This window comes from Saccoglossus kowalevskii, chromosome 11, assembly GCF_978046115.1.
Source record: "Saccoglossus kowalevskii chromosome 11, keSacKowa6.1, whole genome shotgun sequence".
Lineage (NCBI taxonomy): Eukaryota > Metazoa > Hemichordata > Enteropneusta > Harrimaniidae > Saccoglossus > Saccoglossus kowalevskii.
Genome location: NC_140651.1, coordinates 11,313,683 through 11,321,640, shown reverse-complemented (window position 1 = coordinate 11,321,640; position 7,958 = coordinate 11,313,683).

Below are 7,958 nucleotides of genomic sequence, written 5' to 3'. Positions count from 1 at the left end.
TCGAAAACGAGTATATTGAAATCAACATGTGTGAAGACATATAATCATAATTGAATACAAAGTCGCATTGTAATTGTTTTTTTTTAGAGATGAAATCGTAAATAACATACAATACCGGATGTACTATCAAATAGTCCAGTGTGCACACAACGATTAGGGACCAGGTTATTCCCAGAAGAATTGGATACGGGCTGTGGATAGTTAATAAATTACTTCAATCAAATTTGGCGTATAGCACTGTCACCTTTGCGTGCTATAATGCACCAATCAAAACAATAAAATAAAATAAAATAAAATAAAATAAAATAAAATAAAATAAAATAAAATAAAATAAAATAAAATAAAATAAAATAAAATAAAATAAAATAAAATAAAATAAAATAAAATAAAATAAAAAATAAAATAAAATACACTGGATACAGATACCTTCTCAACAAATAACAGCTCTCTATTCGGCAAAATAGTTAGTGGCACACCAATGTTGGCACATTTTTATTTGACGTTAAATGCCCGGTTTTGATTGAAATTGTTACATGACTTTTTGCAAACAGTTAATCAGATGAATGCTGAGTATTCTTGCAATACAATCTGATAAATTTGATTCGAGTTAAAGCTTTGGTGAACTTTAATCTGCATGCATATGGTAACCAACGTGATACAAAAGTGCAAACCCACATCTGTTACATTTATATGTTCACATAAGATTTTTATGTGTGACTATAACACTGTTGAATATGAGCTTTTTACACAAGGAGCACGGAGTAAGGATACTGCACACGAGTATCCAATGCAGCATTGGTACTAGTAAATTTCTCTTAACAGCCATATTTTCATTGCGTTCTTAGATTGTGACTCAGTTCAACATTTAGTTGGTGGCAATAGTGGGGTATATCAAATACAACCTATCGGAGTGTTACAGCCCTTTGATATGTACTGTGAAATGACAGAGTCTGGAGCATGGGCCGTCATACAACGTAGACAAAGTGGTTATGCTGGCTTCTACAGAAACTGGGACGAATATAAAGTAGGATTTGGAAACATCGACGGTGAATACTGGATATGTAATGACAACATGTATCATTTGACTAACCAGTCGTCATACAAGTTGAGAATAGACTTAGAAAAGTTTGATGGAGACACTGCTTATGCTGAGTATGATGCGCTCAGTGTGGAAGATGAAAACAGTAACTACATATTGCATTTGGGAAATTGTTCAGGTACGGCTGGTGATGCAATGAGATGGAATGACAATACTGAGGCTGATGGTCAACCATTTACAACTTATGACAGAGACAATGACAATGTCGTTCATCCCATAGCTGGTGCTAGTAGTAATTGTGCTCAAGAATACCATGGTGCGTGGTGGTTCAATTCATGTTCATCGGCCCATTTGAATGGAATCTACTATCCAAATGAGGATTACGAAATCGATTCTATAATGTGGAAAACATGGAATAATTTTGTCGCTTTAAAATCATCTACTATGAAAATACAGGATACTGCTTAGAAAGTCAAGGGTACTCATAATTACTGTCAATAACTTATATTACCCAATATGTACGTCAATGTATATTAGTACATTCGGATATTCCTCACTAGTGAAACACAGTCTGTTCTGTTATAATACTATTTCAAGGCAATCTACCGAACTGTTCGTACAAGTTGATTGTTTGACAGATGCTGAATTGTTCGAGTTACGGACATCGAGTTACAAAAATGACCATGCCCATTTGTCACAAACCACGCACACTTTTGCGAAACCACGAACTCGAACTGTTAATAACAGTTAACCGAACTTTGAGTTACGGGCAACACGTATTTCTATTTTTGTTAAACGTCCATATTTAGTAACCGGAACTGTTAATAACAGTTAACCGAACTTCAAGTTACGGGTAACACATATTTTTTTTTGTTCAATATTCTTTTCTTTTTTTTAAATAAAGAGATAAATCTCGAGAAATACAGAGCAATATTTAAGATTATTCTCTTGAATATTCAGATTTCGTCAATGAATTAAATTATTTGAAAAGATTGTTATTTTTGATTTCTTGAAACCAGATTGCTATTATATTGACAAGGCGCTGGTAACTGGTCGGTTCACTCGGCTTTGTACATTTCACGATAGTATCTCCGTTTGTAGTAAATATTTATACTCATTTCATGTGAACTTTGTAATTCTTACTCACCTGTACATAACCTTTGAAATACATCTTATAGAACATGAAATGGATGCATGTATGTATGCGTGTGTGACATGCAAATGCGTTGTTCCTGTTAAAAGTTTGAATGCAATCGGTAAACACATTAGAGATATTGTTCTGTGACAAAAATATATACAAAAATTTCTATCGGTTGGCCAATAATATCACATCAGTTAAACCAAATGATTTGAATAGATGCCCTACGTATACATTGAGATGGTGGAAGACCCCCCCCCCCAGTTTAGAAAACAAATTCACAATCAATTGTATCGGTGTGTACTTTTCTGTTTTTCAAGATTATGAGATAATGCAAATTTGTCACTTCAACATCAATTTTAAACGGGGTACTGAACATGATATTGCAGTTTCTTGCCACGAATTGTAGGTGGATGTGAACACAAATAAAATCATTCCACAATATTTAGTATAAAAAGTAAACATCGTCAGGAATGAGTAATACTAGACATACCGAGTGTATGCAAATTTAAGTGCATTTTATAATGCTGTTTTTTTTTACATTGGATGAATATATAGTATACCGATTATCAACAAAATGAGTTAAAGGTCATATATGTTCAAAACAGTACCAAAACTTACCATAACGAGCACTTTCATTTTATTACTGTACAAACAGAGAACTCGTACGTTTTAAACGTGTCAAAATACATATGCCGAACATGCATATATTATGTTCTTCAACATAACTATATACAAGAAATTTACATATATTTAACATATCACTATCTTATTTCAATGTGACATACCCTAGCCAATTCTGCAAAAATCCTACCGTTTCCTCACGTACTATATAACAATATAGGTTAAAAACGAAGAAATAGGTAGAAATGCATATTTACATAGTTTAATTTTTATCTGATATTTATTTGACTTATTAAGTGCTAATGTCAATGTGTTCGTATATTAAATCATGCGCTATTAGTGAACTATTTTCATTGTCCTTTCCTGTACGTGTAGTATTATCATATATACCATGGTCACCAGTGCGACTGTGGCTTTCTTCCTCCTCTTCCTCTGTTGTGGATTATTCAAATTAACAGGAAACATAGTGGCAGGGGTACCAATGTCAAAGCTAGTGACAGGCCTGGTGACCGAGGCATTAATGACAAACATGCTAACAAGACATGAATGGTGAGAGTAACTACTAGGTGATTCGATAGTGTGATGGATAGTGACATTGACTTTATCTAAAAAGTGTTTCGCTTTAAGGTAGCGAGACTATTATTTGTGTTGAAAATTACGATTTTCACATTTATTACTAATTGATGAAATGCACTATGAACTTTCATCTGATAAAGTCAACGTAACCTAGAATGTCATGTAAGTTGGTTAAAATGTAGATTTTCTGAAGGGAAGCAAGGCAGCTTCAGTAGTGTTTTACAAAATCAACAACACAGGTTTAATCTGTGTGCCTATAAGTTTCAAAGATTAACTCAAGATAAAGCAATGTTAGGATGTGTCATCAGTAGCTATCTGACACACAATGAGTGTTTCCAAACATTTGAGTGGTTTGTCTCCGCCCCTGTTTATTTCACAGATTAGCATTTGCATATGAATGTGTCAGACACAAGGTCACAAAGCCACTGAAAAAAAATCATTGATTTTGGTGTTTTCATCTGCCGATTTTATCGAATTATAGCTACCCCATTCCTTTATTTTTTGGTTTCCAATAGCCTTATACATTTGAATGCCCCTACAACATGTTAAAACAGACCTTGATGTGAAAACAAATCGCTTGTGCCGATAAACAAGCTTGAAAATCTTTGCTGTGACTTCATCAACGATTTCGTCGGATTAACACCAAATTTTCACAGCTCTAAGGTGACAATGAGAGGAACTTGAATGTGTCTAGACAAACTATTTCATGGATTATTTACCAATGTGTTGTGGTTTGAGTTGGGGGCAATGCGACTAAAACAGAAATTAAAATTCAGGACACTACTTTTCAAAACGCGTTGCTTGAATAAAACTGACCAGACACATTCAATTTACCAGACTATTGAACAACTAGGAAAATTGAAAAAAAAACTTCTTATCACCAGCATAAATGCGTAATTATTTTTTTTACAAAAAAAGTAATTTTTCACTTTTGATTAAGTAACGCAGCATATAATGCAGATACGGGCATGACAAACACGCCTTTGTAAAGCTTGAAGTCTGGCGATTCTAAAAATATATACTTTCCTGGGTCTATTTGTAGTCATTTGGTCACAATTAGAAGATGAAAACAAGCATGCAAATAATAGTCCCGCTACCTTAATTTGTTTCTGAAATTTACGAAATCCTATTTAAATTAACAAAATTATTGCGAATCATTATATTAACTCCCAAAACTACATCATTTTAAATTAATATTAAAGCACATTTCAGTGGTCAAAATGATATGCATTTCATATTGAAATGCTTTTTTAATATAAAATGTAACGCATGTTTTATTATTGACTATTACAATAATCAAAAGTATACGAAGTACAATCTTGACATGTGAAGTTGTTATGCAAAAGTGCATAAATTTACAATTTACATTGATTGTGTTAAAAAGACTAAAACCAAAAGTCTTAAAAACAGTTTATGACGCACATATAGTTTAATAATGTTTACTGTTAATTGTAACCAGTCATAATGTAAAAATGTGTACGACCCTGAGAGTATACCACGTATTGTAAATTGTCATTTGTTTGAATGAAGAAAATAACATTTTTCATATAGTACTAGTTGTATCATTCATACAATAGGTTTCTCAAATAAACATTGTAAATGGTTGTCTATATCTGAACCAGCCAGAATTAATGCATAAATCAATGTTTTTTATTAGTACCTACATACAGGTCTTCACAATTAGCATAATTACACATCACCCGATAACTCAGACCCCTACATTTTATTATGTAGCATCCTCAAGTTGTTCACACACATATACAACTTTGTAACCTACATAATTGCGTCTGCGTACAATTGGAACATGTATAGTGAAGTGCCGCCAGGCTGTAACAAAGGCTGGGGCAAAAACTTCTCTACAACAGGGGGGAAAGAAGAAAAGAAAGGGGGAAGTATTGTGATTGCTGGTGGTGCGGGCAAGGTCTGCTTCTCGGTAGCAATACAGTATAATGCATTAGTTTCGCTTAACAGAGTACACCTTTACCTGAAAAAAAAAACTTGTTTTGTATTCACATTCAAATAAAATGAAATCACAATACATACGAGTTAGAACATGTTGTGTTACCAAGTTACCTTGGACCGCATATTGACTAACAGTAAATATGACTACCAAGTTAAAACTATTCATTATTGGAGTAATTTCTATTGCTGCAGTATGCATTTTTGTAGGTGTTGGTTATATAGTATATCGATTTGGGACAGAAGCAGGTGGGTAACGGGACGAGTATAATTCTTGGTAATACGATTTTATAACGCTAACAAGTAGACGAATTAATATGTGACGTTCTTAAATTGGGATCATAAAGCTACCAGGAAAGGTCTAAGCATGATCGATTATCCTAATTAACGTTCATGTTGGGGATTGCACCAGAAGCCCACTCGATAGCAATGTTTTGGTTGATTTCGCCATATGACATTCATATGAGATAGTATGAAATTGTTGTTATATCGATCGACCTACAGAAAAACAAATGTCAACACGGGAAAATGTTACATCAAGCACAGATGCTGCAATTACAACAGAAACATGGACAGAACCATCGTCAACCCATAACATGCACTTTTCCACAATGAAACCAACATCGGATAACCAAGGTAATTTGTCAATTAAATATTTAGGAATATAGTTTCACTATTATAATAATTATTAATGTTATTATTGATATAATACTCACTATAGTAATCAGTTTACCAACATCTTTTTGTTATCCTCACAAATTGTTAACAATGTCAGGTCGACTTATATAATATGGTGAATAGTAATTCGATTGACCAATTGGAACACTTGTTTTATGGGGTCATGTAATGTGTAGTTTGCTAAAACACAAGTATGTTTCAAACAGTGAGTAGATTTTGACTTTACGTATATCCCATAATATTAGCCACTGTGTCAGTATTCAGCCCAGTTACCTCAAATGAAGCTGATTAATTTGTTCATTCTAAAGATTCAATTCGTTCTATGAGAAAAGAACCACAGTGCTCGCTTTCCTTTATTTTATGGGTCACTTGTCTTTCCATGCCATTGTGAGCTACTAATTTATTGCCTACATATTTGTAATATTACCTCCGCCTAGAAAAGATTATGTTTTTGTCAGCATTGTTTTGTTTGTTATAAAAGTTAAAAAGTTATAAAAGCGTCTTCAAACAAAAACTCTATGAGGTGTTCACCAGAGAAAGACCAATCAATTACAGTTGGATCTGATTGCCATGGAAATAATATATGCGAGAAAGATATATCACTCAAAAAGTGGGTTGCATCTTGACAAAGACCAACCGACCAAGGCTGCCATGGAGACAGTTTTAGGTGTGTTGGCTAATTGTGTTTGCAAGATAACAACGGCAAGTGTTCCAGACTGTTCTTAAAATGAATGTGTTACTGTGATAACCGGAATGCTCTGTTTGGGTGGTACAAAAGGTCAGTGAGATTGTCGAGAACAGTTCATCAATCTGAGGGAAGTATACAAGAAAATCAGCAGTCGGCAGTGCAAGTCTGTTTTGAAATTTCTTTAATGATTGAAAGTTTACACAACATCGCCATTGTGTCTATTAGCAACTTATATTATCTTAGACTTATATTGGCGATGTTAACACCTCCCAAAACACTGTCAGTTTTTTTTACTGGGAATTTTAGCTTCTAAGTGGCTACTGACAGGCAATACGCTGCTGATTAGTGAAATGATTTTCAAATCGATTCCTAGAAGGAATAGTTTTTGAGATGGTATCAGCTTTTTTTGAAAATTTGGACTTTTGAGAACTTGACAGAGTCAGAAGAAATTGCCTGGGCCTGTTGGATTTCCGTTACCGAAATAGGACTAGTTTCATTTGTGTTTGGGACGAGCTGAAACATGCTGGTCACTGTGCCGGGGACATACTCCAGAAACTTTATCAACAAATTCAGACACTTTTCGGGGCATGAATGTAGGTTTAATAATTAACAGTAATGTTTCTCAATATCTTATACAAAATTGGTGGAAAATAATTCATGCCGCAACCCCAGACATCATATTACTGATAATATAGGGTAAAGAATTCATGTTAAGACTAATAAGAACTCAAACTCATCCCCCCCCCTCCTCCTTCGATATCGATCTGCCGGAAAATACTGTGGCCCAAAAATACTTATCTTGCCGGGATTATGACAGCACAATAATATAGCATGGAACTCTTAGATGAAGATAAATAGCCTGGGCATGGAGGTCTTTTTACCTCCATGGCCTGGGCAACTAGTCTATGACACTGAATCCATATAATTAATGACTTAATTACTGCTCTTTTCGAGCAATTCGCACAAGTTAATCACACACTTGAACATTCAAGTGGTAAGCTTCCAATACATGGCCAGCATTCGCAAAAACTACAAAAAAGTCATACAAGGCATGTACAAGGTATCAAAGCAATTGAGCTGGTAGTTTTAAAAAATGTTGGATGACAGACACTTTGCCATAACACTTCATTACGGGAAAGCCAAAAACAAAAATTATGCCTTATCTTTGTACCAAATTTGAACAAAACTGGTCAAGGCACAATGGATGGACATATACACACAAGCATGTATGGACAGATGAAAAGACGGAACCCAAA